The following is a 19754-nucleotide window of genomic DNA, read 5'->3' on the forward strand; positions in this document are numbered from 1 at the left end:
AACAGGTTCCTGTTTTGGAAACGGGATACGCTGTGCAGCACAGGTTCTTGTTTTGGAAACAGGACTATGCTGAGCAGCACAGGTTCTTATTTTGGAAACAGGAATACGCTCAGCAGCACAGGTTCTTGTTTTGGAAACAGGACTATGCTGAGCAGCACAGGTTCTTGTTTTGGAAACAGGACTATGCTGAGCAGCACAGGTTCTTGTTTTGGAAACAGGACTATGCTGAGCAGCTGAGCAGCACAGGTTCTTGTTTTGGAAACAGGACTATGCTGAGCAGCACAGGTTCTTGTTTTGGAAACAGGACTATGCTGAGCAGCTGAGCAGCACAGGTTCTTGTTTTGGAAACAGGACTATGCTGTGCAGCACAGGTTCTTGTTTTGGAAACAGGGCTACACTGAGCATCGCAGGTTCTTGATTTGGAAACAGGAATACGCTCAGCAGAACAGGTTCTTGTTTTGGAAACGGGATACGCTGTGCAGCACAGGTTCTTGTTTTGGAAACGGGACTACGCTGTGCAGCACAGGTTCTTGTTTTGGAAACGGAACTACGCTGAGCACCACAGGTTCTTGTTTTGGAAACGGTACTACGCTGTGCAGCACAGGTTCTTGTTTTAGAGGTATCGATACACAGTCCTGCACTTACAAGCTAGATATAAAATAACAATTGAAGACACCGTTTCTCCTTGACTCCCTGCAAAACACTTCTTGTCTTGGGGACTGCTTGGCCTGTTCCCCTGGCCATAGTTAAAATAGTATTTTCTTCTTCTATTTCCTGTGTAAGGTGCGTCCATGCAGGAAGTAGAAAACATTGCTCAAACAGAACATGCTCGCCTTGGGAACTGGTCGGGGCCGTGGTCCTGCATTTCGACTGAGCCCATCACTCTCCAGCCCCCCCTTCAGGTCGATTAATGGAGTACCACATTGTGGGTAATAATGGTGGTAGTAAGTGACATCAGTGCTTTGAAACTGGATTTCTGCTGATAGCGGAGCTATATGAAATACCAGAATGACCATTATTAGTTCCAAATTGAGTCCTGTCTGGCAGGGACATAGAAAAATGATATGTTTCGAGCACTAGTGATACAGCAATAGAAACGATTAGTTTTCTCTTTCTGACATGATGCTTGCATTAGAAATATCTCTTTCCTGGTAGGACCGGCCTCAACCTAGAAAAAGAAAAGCATTTTTTTAAAAATTACTAGCATGTGTCCTTTCCCGCTGGAAAGAGAAAGAGAACTACTTGTATCTCCAGGGAAGAAGGCTAGAAAGTGCGCCCCATCATTGCATGATCCAAGCAAGGGGAGACAGTGACACATAATTAAGAGCCCTGCCGGAGCTGGCGATCTACCCTACCTAACCTTCAGAGCAATCCTCCTCAAAAACTTTTAAGGTAAATCTCCAAAAATGTTTGGTCATTTGAGGAACTTCGAAAACACCTGAAATTTGGCTGAATTGAGCTTTACCTGAACTTGTTGAAGCAGGACGGGAGGACAGCACAGGTGTAACGTGTTTGATCCCCAGTCCAGCTCTTAGAAGCTTGTGGAGTCTGGCATTAAGCACACTATTAATCACCGATAAAAACAAAACTAGTAATAATGATAACATTCTTCTGTGGTGGAAGGATGGAATAAAAGGGGGTGATTAGGAAAGGGAGCATGGGTACACTGGTGTGACCCAAAGCACACGTGACGAACTAAGCTGCAACAGATGTGACGTTTAGTGAAAGCTATAGATCCAGTCCTGGAAAGTGCAGGTCCAAAGATGGAGGCATCGCTACCCTAATATCAGTTTGTCAGGGGAGTAGAACCTGTAGAGGAGCAGATGTGTATGTCACTGATAGACTCCGCCCCCTCACCTCTGTCATACTGGATGAATAACAGGAAGACACTGTGCATGACCCCAGGTATCATCCCAATGCTGCATCGAGTGTATGACAGACGCTATGCACTCAGACAACCCTACTGAATGTACCCTCGTACTGAGGGTAGCAGGAGATTTACATTCACAAGTGAATATCCAGGAGTTGTAAACGAGATCTGACAGGTGCAAAGCGATGTCATAAGGAGAAGATACAATGACACACTGAAACCATATAAGAATACTTAAAGAATGAAGATGTAACTGAGGAAACAAGAGTAAACATACGTACGAGTAAGAAGAAACCATATATACAAAGAAGATAATTAATCAATTATAGTAAGCAAAGAGCTCGAAGGAGAGAGACCAGGCTTGCAGAGCTGACAGAGGCTGGAAATCAAACTCATGCATGAACAAAGAAGTGCTGCATGGCTAGAGATCAAGGATGCCACAGCGAGAAGCTACTGATGGGTACAAGGGGAGGCATAGGGGGCTAACGAGGATAATCAACGTACGTAGGACATATTTCTCTTAGATTAAGTAAATGAGCAAACATTTACAAGTGTCAAGTATTGACAATAAAAGAGGCAGAAAAGCCTATGTGAGACGGAACAACCAAGTCTCCAGAGGCCAAAGAGGTTAATGACACCCAGGATGATTGAATCAAATGACACTAAATAAAAGGCGACATTGACAAAATAGTGGTGTCCTCACACGTGATTCAGAATTAAAAAAACAAGGCGTATTCATTAAGCTTGCTGAAGATAGTGATGTACCTAAACTCCCTTAAAAGTCCCAGAGAAGAGAACAGCCTGCAAGGTCAACTACAAAGAAGAGGCCTTGGCTGAAGGCTTGGCTGATGAGAGATGGTAAACTAATTGGCAAGTGGGCAGTCGTCTGACGTTGTTCTCTGCACCTGAGTTTCGTTTTGCTTACGTGCTGCTAGTGAGCCGACTGTCCAAGGTTGGTAGAGAATGCAACCTAGCCAAGCAAAAAAAGTGGGCACCACACTGGAATAAAAATAAAAATACTTTCATACAATTTGAACAGTTCAAAATAATTAAATAAGTCAATTCTGAATGTTCAGGAGCTGACTGTGAAGAGTCTAGAGACACCCAGACTCGAAAAATCTGTAGAGCAAGAAGCTGGGTAAACATACCAAGTCACACAGTCGCTCTCTGTTTGTACCCAACCTAGGTTGTATAAGTTCATTATTTGAACAGCAGGTGTAAATATTTTTCTCAAGTTTGCACTGCGTAATCAAAAATTCACGAGATGAGAGGTCACCCACGCCGGCAGGTGAGTTTGCAGAAGAAGCCATTAGTTAGGCAAATAACTGCACGTGAGTAGTGGACTGACTTTTAATACATTTGCAACACACATTGTGATCAGCGTGGCGCTTCCTGCCACATTAGCGAATCCTATACGGCAATTACATTGTTTAGCAGACATCAGGACTGGATCCTGCAACTAACACAGTTCAACATTAGTACAGGTAATAAGCTGATTTAAGCATTCATTTTAATTTTGATCACAGATTGAGTTTATTTAACTCACTTTCTTTTGAATTTTTTTCATTTTGGGTTTCGTGCGCTGACGACAATTTGACAACATTATGAACATGGTATGTTTTGTCACCTACATTTTTTGGATATTTTTATGCATACCTTATACTATTGATGTATTGTTGAATTCATTATGTCAAGTAAGATTCGCCCTATTAAAGGAGGAAACTCCGAAATGCATTGGCAAAAGAATCACAGACTCTGTCTATGTTGATTGCTTCCTCACAAAAGAGTGATTAGTGGACTGAATTTGAACATCAATTTTGTGGATACATTTTGATGAAGAACTATGGCTTTGATGTTTTGATTACATAGAGCAAACTTGAGAACAATATTTACACCTGCCTTTTACAAATCATAAATGTATACAACCCAGGTTGAGTACAAACAGAGAGCGACTGTGTTGCTTGGTATGTTTACCCAGCTTCTTGCTCTACAGAGGATGCCAACCTATCATGAGGGCCTATGGAATGATGAGCACACAATGTTGCATGAGCCAATCCACTACGGTTATACTGCTATAATCTGTATTATACATAGTTAGAGGGAAGTTCAAGGCTTGCCTACTAAGGAAGGAGCGGCCAGTGTAGTCACTAACACCTATAGGCTCTATAAGTAGATATGTTCCCCTAACCTATCCCTAAACTCGATTGGTTTTATTATTTTCCACGTAGGATGACATCATATCTGACACATATTGGGGTATAAAGCCTTTGTGTAACTAATCTGCATTGTGAGTGTGTGGACTACAATTAGTTGTTCACCAGATTGCCCTACTTTATTGAACTGATAATGAAGTAGTTCTTTGCCATATTATTTGAGTCTGTCCGGTTGTATGGATCCAAGATCGTTTATTATGGTAATCCGTTCTGCGCATAGACACACCCAAAAAGTGCTACTGCACATTTGGTAGCAGGGGATGGTTCTGATCCAGACCATCGGATTATTGGCATCTTCCATCATTAGCCGGAAGACCGCAGAGTTCCCTGCGGAGAGTGGTGCTATAAAACACGTGTGATCTGAGGCAGTTGGCCCCTTTGAAGAAATTCCTGCCCGGTCCCTGCAGGTGCCCCGTGGACTGAAGGCGAAGTGGTCGATTGGGGAACAGTCGATGCTGGAGACCTCAAGCTGAATAATGGATGTAAGTAGAAAATGCGAAAGGGACAAATAAAAGGGAAGGGGTCATATTGCATGTAGATAGTGGAAGAACCTAACAGGATTTGTTAGGGAAAAGAAGATACCTTGATAACTTTCCTCAAGGAGGAAGAAGGGACCACAACACACTCCGGAACAGAGTATTATTTAGGGATTCCTATGACTACAGCCAAGGAAGGGTATGCGACTGTAGTGATACACAAAATTGCAAATTTGCCAATCAGGGCTTTAGATGACAGCATTAGCCGCTGAAAGCCAATAGTTTATTCAAAGTATGTGCCAAAAATGCTGACAGTAGTCTGTTGTAGCACTTCCATTATGCAGTAGTGAGCTACAAGGAATATGCAGGCCTAGTAGGGGTGGTAGGTCACATTATGCATTGTAGATAAAACAGGCAGGGCGAAGGCCCCCGCTCTGTAGCTAATAGACATTATTGGAGTGTTTGGAACATTATGGCACCTATATAGCGCTTAGATAGCCAATCTTAAGCGCTATGAACACTAAGCTATGAGTGCATGCCTTTTAGAGCTTGCTCACATGGGGTTAATTCATCTCGGCTTCTCTTAGAATATTCTGCCTTTCTAACTGTAGCCCTGCATGGCTTCGTAAACTAATCTTCCTTTCTCTGGGAAGGCACTGATAAGACATTCCTGAGCTTTCGCGCAGATGGGCTCCAAGCAGGGAGGGGTTCAGAAAAGGAGCACAGTGGAAATTCACAGAGTTGGGTTTTTCCATGAGCAAGCCTATATTTTGCACAGGGAAAGTTCTGGAACTGTGCGTCATGGACTGACAGCACGAGATTATAAAAATGCATGCCCACATGACTCAGGTGGGAGATCGATCTGTGGACTTGGTTCGAGCAAGATCAAGTGTCCGGAATTTGTGGCTCTGTCGGCACCCTACAGCGCTGTCCTCTGAGCGGGGCTTGTTACAGCTAGCTTATGAGGGCCAGGGTCTCCCAGTGCTGATTGAAGGGGCGTAAGACTGTGTTTCTCTATGTTTCTCTAAGTTCTATGTTTCTCTATATTTTGCATTTCTCTAAGTTTTGTGCTTTGTAATCTTCTCTAACTTGAATCCCAAGATATTGCTGAAATTCACTGTTTAGAATAAATACTAAAACTTATTGAAGGTGTCATTTGTCACTAGCATGAATTCACTGCTCGGCACAATAGAACCTGTATTTTGGGCTGAATTGGGTAATTTTTGCTCCCAAGGGCTGGTCCCGAGGAAGATTTGCCCAATATCAAGACAGCGACACACTCATAAATGGAGTGAAATAGAGGAGAGATAGGTCTATCAGGAAGAAAAGACGATTAGGGGAAAGTGTGCACTTGTGTTTTGGGGGATTTTGAGAAATATCAGTGTAAAAAATATATTGACGTGTATTATATTAAGGGTAATGAAATAAGTTGAAAGCTTAAAAATGATAAGAATAATAGCAATAAAAGTTGACAAATTATTAGGCCCTAGAAAAGCAAGCGATTCGGCCAATCAAACCTAGGAGGGATAATATTTGGAAAACATAGGATAAAAAAGATTTTAAAAAATTATCAAAATAATAACAGGATAATATGAATTGATAAAAACTATAAATGAAGAGATAAAAATGGATATTGTTGTATAGGTTTGGAAATTGTTTTGAAGAAATTGGTTTGTTGGAGATGGGCGGCAATTGATGGTGCTGACCAACGTAATTTTTGAAGTGTGATTAATGAATGAAATAAACAAATGAAAAAACCTGGTAAGAGTTGACAGTTAAAAACGACTTGTCATTAAGGGGCACACTCCCCTTTTTCATCTATGCAGAACATTACCAAGACACACATCTACAATCAGGAAGTACCACAGTGAGTGGGTGAATGGCATGACTAATAAAACACTTATGCTGTGGCCTCAAGAAGGTTCATTATCAAAGGCAGTGCTGCGACATATGATGACATACCTGCATGCTACATACATGGGGCAGAAGCTACAGAAAAGGTTAGCTGTTTTAGAACTCTGGAAGGTGTACCAGAGTGAGATAGAAGACCCACCAGAGAAGGAGTGGATGCTTAATCAGCATAAATAGGAGGACGTAATGCCTGCATCTCCTCATTCTTCTCCTAAATGATAGCAGTATAGAAGACAAATAAGGGATTTATCCTCTAGAGAAATTAAAAGCAGCAGCGGGGTATGTTAATCCACCATACACACCTCCCGCATATAATAGTGAAGACAGTTTGGAAGAAAGTAAGAATAAGGAACATAAATATATGTCTACATGTGGCAAACATAAAGAGCGTGACAAGAGAAAGGATCAACAGATAGAAATAGAAGAGGAAGCCAAAAGACAAAAAAGAGAGAAAGGCAAAGTAAGTGAAATTACAATAGTCCAAAACGAGTGGATGGGTGGGAGGACAGATACTGCTTAAGTTAGACGGAAAGGGCACTGATGGCATTAAAGAAGGAAAAGAAAGAGAAAAGGAACGAGAAAGTGCATACAGGGAAGAGAAAGAAAAGGAAAGGAAGGGAAGAGAAAGGAAGAACAGAGAAGGTATGGAGAACAGAAAAATAGAAAGAAAGAATAGGAAAGAAGAAATGTAAAGAAATAGAAGCCTGAAGATTGAAAGAACATAGGGTGCAAAGAAGGCGAGAGGAAGAAGAGAATAGGGAGATGAAGAGAAGGGAAGAAGAAATGAGAAAGAGTAGAGGACAAAGAGATGACGAAATAGATCATATTGTTCATAGAAGTATAATACACATTGAAGCATGCTAGTGATGGAAGGAAAAGAGAGGATCAAAAAGCCCCGTAGGGAGCTGCAAGGAAAGGATTGGGGATCTATATAGACAGATGAGAGAGAAAGACGGCTACAAGGCTATGGTGAGCGTTGCACGATCTCTGCCGAAGGAAACAGGAAATAGAGCAGATAATACATTGATGGACGAGCACAGAACACTGTCTCTAAGTAGAATAGATCTTGATGATGAGGAAAGAGATGGCAGTCATACCGTTTGGGGTACAATGATGTCAGACGAAGAAAGGGAGGGATTGCGAAAGCGCAAAGAGAAGGCACATGCAGCTTTTTGATACACCCAGACATAGAGAGAGGGGTGAAATGGTCAGATTTAGAAGACCTAAAGGCAAAATACCAGAGCCAATACCATATTCTTATCGACCACCAGCACGATCGCGCAGTGCAGACGATATGTCTCTGCCTTATGTGAGCCGGCTAAGGTCGCTGCCAGGAAGAAGACGAACAGCTGAAACTTGCCCCACCTGGAAGACGCGAAGTGTAGGGGATATGATTTTGGACAAGGATTTACACAATTCCCGTTATTAGAGAAAGGGGGAGGACGACCACAATATATTCCATGGCCACCGGAAATCTAATATGTAAATGACCTAGTTTGACTGCAGGTGCGGGAACATGGATTTATGAGTTAGAGAGAATGACAGCGGGAATGACATTAGCAGTGGGCAACATAAAAGGCCTACTGGCAGCCATTATAAGGGAAAGAGCTGATGACATTTGGAGACGAGCAGGGTATGCAAGTGTAACTGCACAGTACACGGCACATGATGGAGCACCATTTAATAATTGCAAGGCAGATATATGGAGGGCGTTTAGAGTACAGTATCCTGGTACATCAGACATGGGTGCAATTATAACTAGGAAAATGGGAGAAGACAAAGATCCTGTTGCCTTTATTCAAGAACACTGGCATCTCAAGACAAGATAACCGTGGGATAAAAAAGTGGCATTATTTTATCATATTTTATATCAGGGACTGCCCTAGCCAGTTCAATGGCAAATGAAGAAACAGGTAGGGATTGAAGCCATGGTCAGAAATACAGTTGACTATTGTACACCATTGTCGATTGTTACAAGTGGAAAAATAAGAAGAAAGCTGAGAAGGGAAAGGAGGAGGAAACGAAGTTAGTTCAGAGAAAATTGTCAAAATTCACTATAGATGGAGCAGTGTTGATGAGTTATGAAGGCGAGACCACACACAAGCACAGTCTGTGCAGAAAAGTAATGTAGTGCACCCTATAGATCAAAGTGGGTAGAACTTTTGGCCAAGAGGTAGAGAGAATGCACCTAGAGGGTGAGGAGGAATTCAAAACCCTCAAGGGGGAGGATGATTTAATGAGGGACAAACACAACAATGCTCGAATTGTGGGACAATAGGACATATATCCCGAACATGTAGAAGTAGAGTAGGAGGCATGCAACAGAACTGGCAAGTACCAAGAGGGGGGAGTTGGGCTATTCCCTGCAGTACCATACAGAATCACAGGAATATTATGTCCAAGATCACAGAGTATCAGACAAGTGCGCCACAAATACAGTAAGCACAGCAGGTCCCACAGCAAATGCAGTAGCCACAAGAGCAACCTCAGCAAGCACCAATGCAGACACAACAAACACAAGCCCAGCAACCACATTAGACACCGGTACATAAAGCAACAGTGTCACAATGGAAAACAAACACAGGAGCTCCCCAGTCTTACACGCCCAGGATAGAGAGTGTGATAGTATTGGGAGGGAATCCTTTTATGGGTACAGAGATGAATTTATATCCACAATAGGAAGGCACTCAGAGCGACTTGATGTGTTGAGTACTATCTGTGACACCAGACCCACAAGAGGAACCAAGGGTTAGGGTAACGACATTTTGGTTCCTCGTGGACACGGGAGCAACTCGTTCCTGTGTTCGAGAAGGAAAATAGCAAATGTCTGGGATCGCCATGAATGAGCAGCGATTCTGTGGGGCTACAAAGTTGGTTCCTATTACTGACAAATTACCACTTTCTGTAGGTGAACATGACATGTCGATGTCACTATTATAATCTCGGTAGACACCAGTTAACATTTTATGGTGTGACTTGATGACAAAACTGAACATGACGATATCCTTTAGTGACAAAGGGATAGTGTGTTCAACTCCAGGGATACATTACATGAAGGTGTGAGAATTTATATTAGCTTTTACAGGCCAGAAAACATTATGAGGGGTGCCTTTAGAACCAGAAATATTTTTGTATGGTGTAAATATGTTATTGACATGGCTTCCAGGACTGACAGGGAATATATTGAGAATACTTGATTAATTTTTATTTAGACCAGAAATACCTCTGGGCGATGAGGGGGGACAGGCCATTCCCATAGAGCTGGAGGCAGCAGCAATAAATCTAGAGAGGGTAGTTGTTCATGGGACAGATGATGAGGGAAGAGCATGGAGAACGGTGAAAGCCCTCAAGGATGGATACAGAATAACAGATTTGACAGATAAAGACTAGTTTAGAGATGAATATTCAAACAATGAATGAACAGTGTTTTTCATAAGTCTCATTGGATGAGAATTGAGAATAGAGAAATACCATAGGGAATAGCATTGGAAAAAAAGAAAACGTCCTTTTTTCAGGAAGACTTAGAGAAGGTGCCAAGCATCCTGTGGACTAATAGTCCATTATATGTGGGTCGATTGAGCGGAGCAGGTGCAGTGAAGATCAAGCTTAAACCAGGAGCAATTCGGCCATGTGCAAAACAGTATCCTATGTCTAGAGTCGCAGATGAAGGCATATTTGAGTCAATTTCCACTTTAATAAAGCTGAGAATATGAGGGCCATCAGAATCCCCATGTAAAACGGCTGTGTACCCAGTGAAGAAATCACTGGGTACACAGTCGTTTTACAGATGTTTCAGGATTTCTGCCCCAACACAATATTGTTGAAGCAGAGTTTTCTTTGGTCCTGAACCCTGCTACAATATTATGTAACATCCCAGCTAAAGCCAAATATTTTACTGTCATGGATTTAAAGAATGCGTTCTTTGACTTTGTTTTCGTATAGAAATCAGCAACTAAAACGCACAAGACTGCCTCAGGGGTACTGTGAGTCACCATCAATCTTTAATAGATTCTTTCAGATGGACTTTGGAAATGTACAACTCGAGAGCATGATCATTCGGTATGTGATGACATTTTGGTGTGCAGTTAGACAGATGAAGGGTGCAGGGGGACTCAGTTTAACTAATGACAAACTAACAGAAAAGGATATAAAGTAGACAAAGGAAAACTACAATATTGTCAGGAAGAGACCCTGTACATAGGACAGCTCATCTCTCAAGAGGGGAGAAAAGTGACACCCAAAAGAGCAGAAGCAATTATAAGAACCCCCGAAACCTGAGACCGTAAGGGAAATGCAGCTGTTTCTAGGTCTATTTTGTTGTTGTAGGGCCTGGGGTTTTGACTACAGTACATATATCCAACCACTCTTAAAAGGACTCAAGGAAGCACAGATAGGCAAAAGTAAAATAGCATCGGAAGAAGACATGACTAAAGGATTCGAAGAATTAAAAAGGGCGAGTTGCACAGCCCCAGTGTTAGAATACCAGACTATAGTGAAGAGATTTACTTATTCTCACAATCAAATGGAGAGGTGATGACAGCAGTACTCACACAGAAGATGACATTAGGACATGGACACAAACCATTAGCTTATTATACTGGGATTCTAGACCCAATAATGAAAGGACATTATCCTTGCAAACAAGCTTTAGCAGTTGCTGCTTTCACAATTGAAAAGGCTACCAGTATTACAATGGGAAGTTCTTTAACATTATTTGCCATTTTGGAGAAACCCAAAAGCACATTGACCACACAAAGAGCATCTAGATACAAAGTGATTATTTTCGAATCCAGCAGTCAAAATTGTTAGATGTAGAATAGTGTATCCAGCTACATTCATAGCAGAACCAGCAGGAAAGGATGACTAGTACATGACTGCACAACAGATACTGAGTTTTATGATAATATTCCCCATGTTAGAGAATGCTCTCGGAGGGGGGGAATTTCTCTTTATTGATGGTTCTTCAAAAATTGACCAAACGACTGGTGAAAGGCATACTGGGATGGCAGTAGTGAAATAAAAAGATTGGTGATTTTGAAGTAGTGACAAGTAAAAGATTGCCTTCACATTGTTCATCAGAGGCAGAAGAATTAGTGATGCTTATCGCCGCACTTCAGAGATTTGAAGATGAGGAAGTGACAGTGTACTCTGACTCCGCCTATGTGGCGACAACCGTACACCCAGGGTTGTCCAGTTGGAAAAGGAGGGGTTTCCTCCACGCAGAGGGCACTCCAGTTCAACATGTATCTCTTTTTGGTAAGCTTATTAAAGTACTAAAGCTCCCATTGGCTATCACAATGATTATGTTATGTTATATAGTTTATTAAGCGCTCATAGGGCCGAAGGTATCTTGGCGCTAAAACATCAAACACAACTAGATGGTCTGGGATGTTTTCAGAAGAGAAGCATTTTCAAAATATGCTTAAATTGCAAATTGTTAGGAGTAGATCTCAGAGCCGGAGGAAGCCAGTTCCAGAGTTTGGCAGCCGCCACAGAAAAGGCACGACCGCCCGCTTGAGAAAGACGGATCCTAGGCACAGATATTAAACCAGCATTACCTGAGGGAAGGGCTCGGGTAGGGAGGTACGGAGAGAATTTATCCCAGAGATAGTCCTCCCCCTTGCGATTGAAGGCCCTATGAATGAGTCAGAGGGCCTTAAATCCTATGCGCCTGGCAACAGGAAGCCAGTGGAGGGAACTTTGGACTGGAGTGATATGGGAACCATAGGGAGTGTTAGTGGACACCCTAGCAACCAGATTCTGCAACAACTGCAACCAGTGCATAAGCCCCACCGGCTGAGCCAAAAACAAGAAGTTACAATAGTTTATACGGCTCAGCACCAGTTAGGCCACCACCAGAGGTCTAAGATGGCATGGCAAGAAGGGTAAACGCTGCGCAGAATCCTCAGATGAAAATGGCCAGCCTTACACACTGCTTCAACCTGAGCAGCCATAGACAAAGTAGATGATAGAGTAACCCCAAGATTTGTAACGGTCGATGCAGGGAGAGAGAAATCACCCAGTGCAGAAGGCCAAAAAGATGGAGTCCAGAGAGCTGGGTCAGGGGGGTGACCCACCACCAAAACCTCGGTTTTGTCCCTGTTCAATTTCAGCCAGTTCCTACCCACCCAGTCCCCAACAGCCACCAAGCACCGACTCTGGCACGACGACACCTCTGCCTGGTTCAGATCTAAACGAACAACGATCTGGGTGTCATCGGCATACGAGTAGCACCTGAAGCTGAGGGAGTGGATGAGGTGGATAAAGGGCTGTATATAGATGTTAAAAAGTGAAGGGGACAGGGAGGAACCTTGCGGGACACCACAAGACAGAGAGCAAGAAGCAGAAGAGAAAGAAGAAAGTGAGAGGGTTTGGCCCCTATCAGTCAGAAAGGAGGAAACCCATGCTAAAACAGACTCAGAGAGGCCAGTTGAAGCCAAGCGAGGAAGCAAGATCTGGTGGTTGACAGTGTCAAAGGCCGCCGACAGGTCTAACAATATCAATGCAGCCATTCCACCGCCGTCCACCAGTCTGTCCAGGTAATCAACAACAGACACCAGAGCACTCTCTGTGCCACGCCCTGGGTGAAAACCTGTCTGAAAGGGGTAAAAAAAAAAACAGTGTCCCCCAGAAAGGTGGAAAGAAGAGGGGAAACCAGGGACTCCAAAAGTTTCATCGACAGAGGAAGAAGTCAAATAGGATGGAAATGATCAGGAATAGTAGTATCCAATAAGGGCTATTTAAGAACGGAGATAACCATGGCCTGTTTTAACTCCAATGGAATAAATCCAGATTTGCAAGACAGATTGACTGCCTGGGAAACCCAGGTAGTCAGCTCGGGGATGATATCCTTGAAAACTGCCAAAGGTATGGGATCAGAGGGAGAGCCAGATTTAAGTTGAACTGCCTTTTCTACCGCTTCCTCTGAAAATATCGGGAACTCGGACCACACGTGCAAAGGACCCCCAACTTTGACCTCCGGTACATTATTAATAGCAGAGCACCAATGCCACCTTAAATATCGGCCCGAATGGTGTCAATTTTAGAAATCAAGAATTGAGCCAGAGAGACTGCGTTTGAGTCACAGTTGGTGAAAGATTTTCAGTAGATGACAAATATTTCACAATGGCAAACAGCTCCTCAGGTTGATTAAGAGCATTAGTAACCCTCTGAGTGAAGAAGGTCTGTTTAGCAGCAAAGATAGATTTGTGATAGGTTTTAGCTAGAAGTCTATAGAGGGTCTTCTCAGCAGTACAATAGGAGTGGCGCTATTTGCGCTCATCCCTTCTAAACTCGAGCAGGGTCACTCTAAGTTTGTCCGTAAACCAAAGGTTGGATGGACAGTTGTGAAGCCGGGCAGTTTTGGGAGGAGCAACTAAATATGCTGCCTTCTTCAAGCAATTGGACAGAAGAGATAAACTAATGGTGAAGTAAGCCACCCATACTAAAGGGGCAGACATAATTCCTCATGGAAACCAAACTGCAGCTGTAGAGGCAAAAAAAGCAGCATACTTTCCAAATATTTCTGATTTCAAATGAGAAGATCTTAAGCAAGGATCAGAGCGATGCATGCCGATGCAGGAAGGATTTAATAAGTTATCAATTGTACAGTTAATTGAGCTACAAGGTTGAGCCTCACAGGAAGAGCAGGGCCTATGGAAAAGACGGGGGTGTTCATTATCCCCCACTGAGGCTTTATGGAGACAGGATAGCAGTGCAAAGCCAGTTATGCCTCTAGCATTATTGAATGTGGTACTGGAGCAGCTCCACTACCCTGCACACACAACCAACAGAGAGAGTCTTGCTGCAACAATCGCAGAAGACTGGTTCATACCAAATTTATTGGAACATGTGGCACAGTTTAGTGAAATTGCATTGTGTGCCAGAAATGTACAGCAGGGCACACCTTGCAAACAGTGAGAGGACCAATACGTAGGCCCAATGGTCCGTTTCAGCATCTACATATAAATTATGTGGATATGCTACAATTATGTAATGGATAAGGGACATGCTGGTAGTAGTATGTCCCTTTCCCAGATGGATCAAAGCAGGTCCATGAACGCACCCCAATGCTCATGCGCTGCTAAGTTTCTCGAGCATTAAGTGTTTCCTAGTTGGGGTGTGTACGAAGTCCTGCAAAATGGCCTGCATTTTGTAAATGAGTTGCTTGAACAGACAGTTCTTCTGTCAGAAATAAAGCATACATTTTCCTCAGCCTATCACCCACGGGTGCATGGAGTCTGTGAGAGATTAAACAGGCTTCTTAAAGAAAGAATAGCTAAAGTAAAAATAACTCTGAAGAAGGGATAGCTACATTGCTTACCCCTTGCTCCATTTGCCCTAAGAAACCAGCCTGGCTCAGATCACCACCTAACTCCTCATGAGTTGTTGACTGAACGCTGCATGAGAGTACCTCTTGCTCCTCCCCCTCAAGTAAAGACTAATGCCCACAGTGTAGCAAAAACATTAGGTGATGAGATGCATGATTATTTAATAAATATGACCACTAGTGTTTCAGATCAACAATCAGATGGAAAAGTTGAAAGGATTGAGGAATATAACCAACCGACTGATTTAATTGACTCTCTTAGATAGCCCAGTTTGTACCCAGGGGACCAAGTACTTATTAAAAGGTTTTTTAGAACTGGAACAAGCCCCATTTTGAAGGACCGTAGCTAGTAGAGGAGGTCACGGCTGTAAAGTTACAAGGACGGAGAGCCTGATGTGAAGCTCTACAAAGGAGAGACCCTACCCCTCCGGCAACCGGTGACAGTGAAGCAAGAGAAGAAGTTCTGCGCATGCAGACCAGATCAGCTACCAAGGGCAAGGATAAAGAATCAATGGATTAAAATTGACATTTCCTACGTTCAATAGCGAATGAATGGACTTGCAGCTGTTCCATAACTTTCTCAGTTGAATTAAAAGTAGATTGAGCATTGAAAAATACAACACAAAAATTGCATAACACATTCTATGTTGCCTGATACATTGCACGCATATTTGCATGCTGTTTTTGTTTACATATTGCAAACCTATTGACAACGACATGTAGATGTTGTTGTATTTTTGGGAAATCCTAAAAACAGTCCTAATATTCGCAGTTATTATAGCCATCCTAATCCAGTTTCTGTTACAAAAAGGACAAATTTGAAAAATAACTAAATGTGAACGCAGTAAATAAGAAATGGGAATTTTCCATCATACAAAATGCACACTAACAAGAAGACCAGCAGCACCAAAAGAGATCAAGTGGCATTTGAATACTATGGCAATACTTCTTATAACTACATTTTGCCTTATGTGTTGATTGTATTTTCTTATGCTCTTTAAATTTTGTGAGATATTAAATTCAAGTGAAATATCTGAGAATGAGACCTCTCTTTCTATCCCTGACAAAGGCACACGTGATATTTCTTCTGATATTTCTGTACAAATTGCCTGATCTAAAAGAGATGTTTGGGAAGATATTGAAGATATAAATTCATATCTTAACAATTCAGCCCATTTAAAAAATAACATGTGGTATCAGCACATGAAAGAGGTGGGGAAGAGGACATCAGATGAAAGCTGATACATATGTTCTCTCATCCCTTATGCCATGAACGCAGCCAGAATATTCATTGCAAGAGAACTATCTGCACACAATGTGAAGTGCCTCAGCCATATAGCAGAGTGAAAAACAAGAGGACAATTCTAAGGAAGATGGGCAACGCTGCGATGGCGATCGAAGAAATCATTTTCCATGCAAAGATGCTTATGTAAAAACACAGAAGATGGAAAAAAGACGTAGGTTGGTTGAGCAGAATGCTTATATATTCATCCCTGACTGGAGAACAAATAATGGTCGTTCAGAAGAGGATGTGCAGATGTATAGATGTACAGGAAACACCAGGGTTGCCAGGATGCTGGGAGAGACCTCGGCTATTGGTATATGGACAAATTGTCACCAGTACAAGATGGGAAGAAGAAATGTTAGCATGCAGTGCACATGTATTAATGAAAGAGCCAGTATCAATATCGCAAATAGTAAACAACACATACCTAAAGTCATGGGCCAAGTATTCCAAATTACTAACATGGGTTGAAAATTAACCAGGACCAGTTTCCATAATACCAATAAAGAATGCAACAGTATGCTTCAGGATCAAAGGTGTGGTTCTAGTTGGAGAAAATAAAGAATGCAAGCAGACGCTTGAAGTACCAGGAATGTATGGGGTAACTGCTGTGCTAATGGATCGCTAGTGGGCTTGTGGATCTAAGGCTTACATGCAGCTGGCTATAAATTGGAGAGGAACGTGTTCCCTGGTGATCATACATGCTCATACATGTTCCTGCATTGATGATTCCCCAAAGTGATCTCCATATTGACAGTTTCCCGAAAATTGATGCGCACCAGAGGAAGAAGAGATAGCTTAACCTCACACGATGAAAGAGGGAGAACTGTTTTTTGACGAAATCGATAGATGCATGTGATGACATTCCAGATGAACATAAGCTGTTCAGCAGAACAGAAGTGCTATTTACAGCTATATTCATGCCAGGAATCCAGACTGCAGTAAACACAAAGTGGTTGCAGGTCACTAGGTGGGAGCTGCTATAAATGTTCAACACAGCAATAAAAGGATTTAATGCGATCAAAGAAGAACTGATGGGAATCAGGCTTGTGACCCTAAATTACAGCAATGGAAGGGGCGTGTGCACCAAGATCGGGCCTTCTTGATGTACATTCATCTCTGCCCATGATGGAGAAAATGGAACCCTGGCAGAAGCAAAAACTATGCTGTCAACCCTGCATACGAAAATGGTGGATAAAGTAGATGAGACTGAAGACGAAGACTGGTTTTTGTCCCTATTTGCATGGGTTCCAACCTAGTTGGAAAATGCCTTCAAACTACTTGGAGCAATACTACTGTTAGTATTGCTGTGATTCTGCCTTATAAGAATATGGATTGGACAAAGCAAGAAGACAGCAAAGAAAGCGGTTGGAATGAAGATAATGATTGATGTAAATGATGTGACTGATGAGCACACAGAGACCGAAAAGAAAGTTTTCTAGCATTCCCAGGAACAAAGTTCAGTTACCCTAAGGATCGTAAGAACTATGAAAGAACTATGAAGAGCACTGGGTATTCTGTCAACCAACTTGGGAGTACTGCCATATGACCTGGAGCATGGATGAACACATCAAGAATGCAGGTGACACTTATGGTGATGACTAAGATATGGACCCAGAAGAAGCCATTCTCTGCAAGAAGACTGAAGACAATTGAGGAAGAGGAGGTGGCCGAGACTCAACCAGAGGGGAAATGTAGAAGAGCAGGTATGTACGTTATTGATAGACTCTGCCCCCTCACCTCCTTCATGCTGGATGAATAACAGGAAGACACTGTGTTTGACACCAGGTATCATTCCAATACTGCATTGAGTGCATGAGAGACATTATGCACTCAGACAAATGCATCAAATGTTCCCTCATATTGAGGTGCTAGCAGGAGATTTGCCAGCACCACCGAATATTGAGAAGCTGTAAAGGAGATCTGACAGGTGCAAAGCAATGTCATAAGGAGAAGATACTATGACGCACTGAAATGATATAAGAATACTTAAAGAATGAAGATGTAACTGAAGAAATTAGTAAATGTACAAGTAAGAAGAAACCAAATATACAAAGAAGATAAGTAACTAGATAAGTAGTGAATGTATGTATGTGGAAACGCAAGGTAGATGAGTGATATAGAAGCGTGCTGCAGTAGAAAACATAACATGGGTAAAGCGGCCATGTTGGAAAGATGGACGCTGACTTTCAATGATAGTAAGCGAAGAGCTCGAAGGAGAGAGACCAGAGCTGCAGAGCTGACAGGGGAATACAAATTCATGCATGAACAAAGAATAGCTGCTGGCTAGATACCAAAGCGAGAAGCTACTCAATGGTGTAAGGGGAGGTAACGAGGATAAGCAATGTACGCAGGACATATTTCTCTTAGATTAATTAAATGAGCAAACATTTACAAGTGTCAAGTTGTTACAATAAAAGATTCAGAAAAGCCTATGTGAGACATAACAAGCAAGTCTCCAAAGGCTGGAGAGTGTAATGACGCCCAGGATAATTGAATCAAATAGCCCTAAATAAAAGGCAAAATGGACAAAATCGTGGTCTCCTCACACATGATTCAGAACTCGAAAAGAAAGCCTATTCATCAAGCTTCAGGCGAACATAGTGGTGTGCCTATACTCTCTTAAAAGTGCCAAAGAAGAGAATGGCCCTCAAGGTCAACTACAAAGAAGAGGCAGTTCCGCGCTAGGGATAATTCAGTAGCTAAGAGAAGGTGAATGAGAAGCCTAGCCTTACAGCCTGACAAAGGATAAAGCCTGTCTCTGCAGTCCCCCGACAAAACAATCAGAGGGTCCAGAGGCAGGTCAACAGCCGGCATAGTCCTGATGTACGAAAGCACCTCCTTCCAGTAAAACTGGGCCTTGAGGCATTGCTACCACATATGGAAATAGGTTCCACTTTCTTGACAGCCCCTCCAGCAGTTCTCAGGGTATGAGGGGGCCATGCGATGGAGTCTGTCTGGGGCGATATGCCACAAACAGCATAGTTTGAGCTAGCCTTCCTTGTCTGTGGTGCTACTTGAGGCTTTATGATTCCGTTCCCAAATGTGACGCCAAGAGTCCTTTTCGATCTCCCTCTCCAAATCCCATTCCCAACCCACCATGTAGGGCAATCTTTCTTAAGCGTCAAAGTGATGTAATAGGTTGTAAAGCCCTGAGACTCTACCCCTGGACCTCCCTATCAAGTAGGTGAGTTCGACAGCGTTCAAGGCTCTAGTGCCTCTCTGTCTAAGCATTGGGTTACACCCCTAGTGTCGTAGTTGGAGATAACAAAACATTTCCCCTTCCTGTAATGCAAATGGCTGTTTGCACTCCTCAAATGTGAGTGGGGCCCCCTCCTTAAAGAGCTGTCGAAGCTCCCTCAGGCCCCCGGCAGTCCAAGCTTCAAATGTTGCTACGTGCATGCCCGGGGTAAACTCAGGATTGTTGGTCATAGGTGATAGTGGGCCTAAGCCTGTAGAAGTATTCCATTTTATGGTTGCCAAATTCAGGCACCTGAGTGTGTGAAGTGTTGAGGATAGCAGTGCGGGTCTGGTCAGACAGCCACTCAGCTGGACAAATGGCAGCTGCTTCAGGGGGATCAGGGTTGCTGCCGTTCAATCTTTGCCATTGTGGAGTCTCCCCCGATTGACCCCCATATAAAGATGTGCGAAAGGTGGGAAACTAAGTAGT

This window comes from Ambystoma mexicanum, chromosome 10 (genome assembly GCF_040938575.1).
Source record: "Ambystoma mexicanum isolate Mex_15411 chromosome 10, UKY_AmexF1_1, whole genome shotgun sequence".
In the NCBI taxonomy this organism is placed as follows: domain Eukaryota; kingdom Metazoa; phylum Chordata; class Amphibia; order Caudata; family Ambystomatidae; genus Ambystoma; species Ambystoma mexicanum.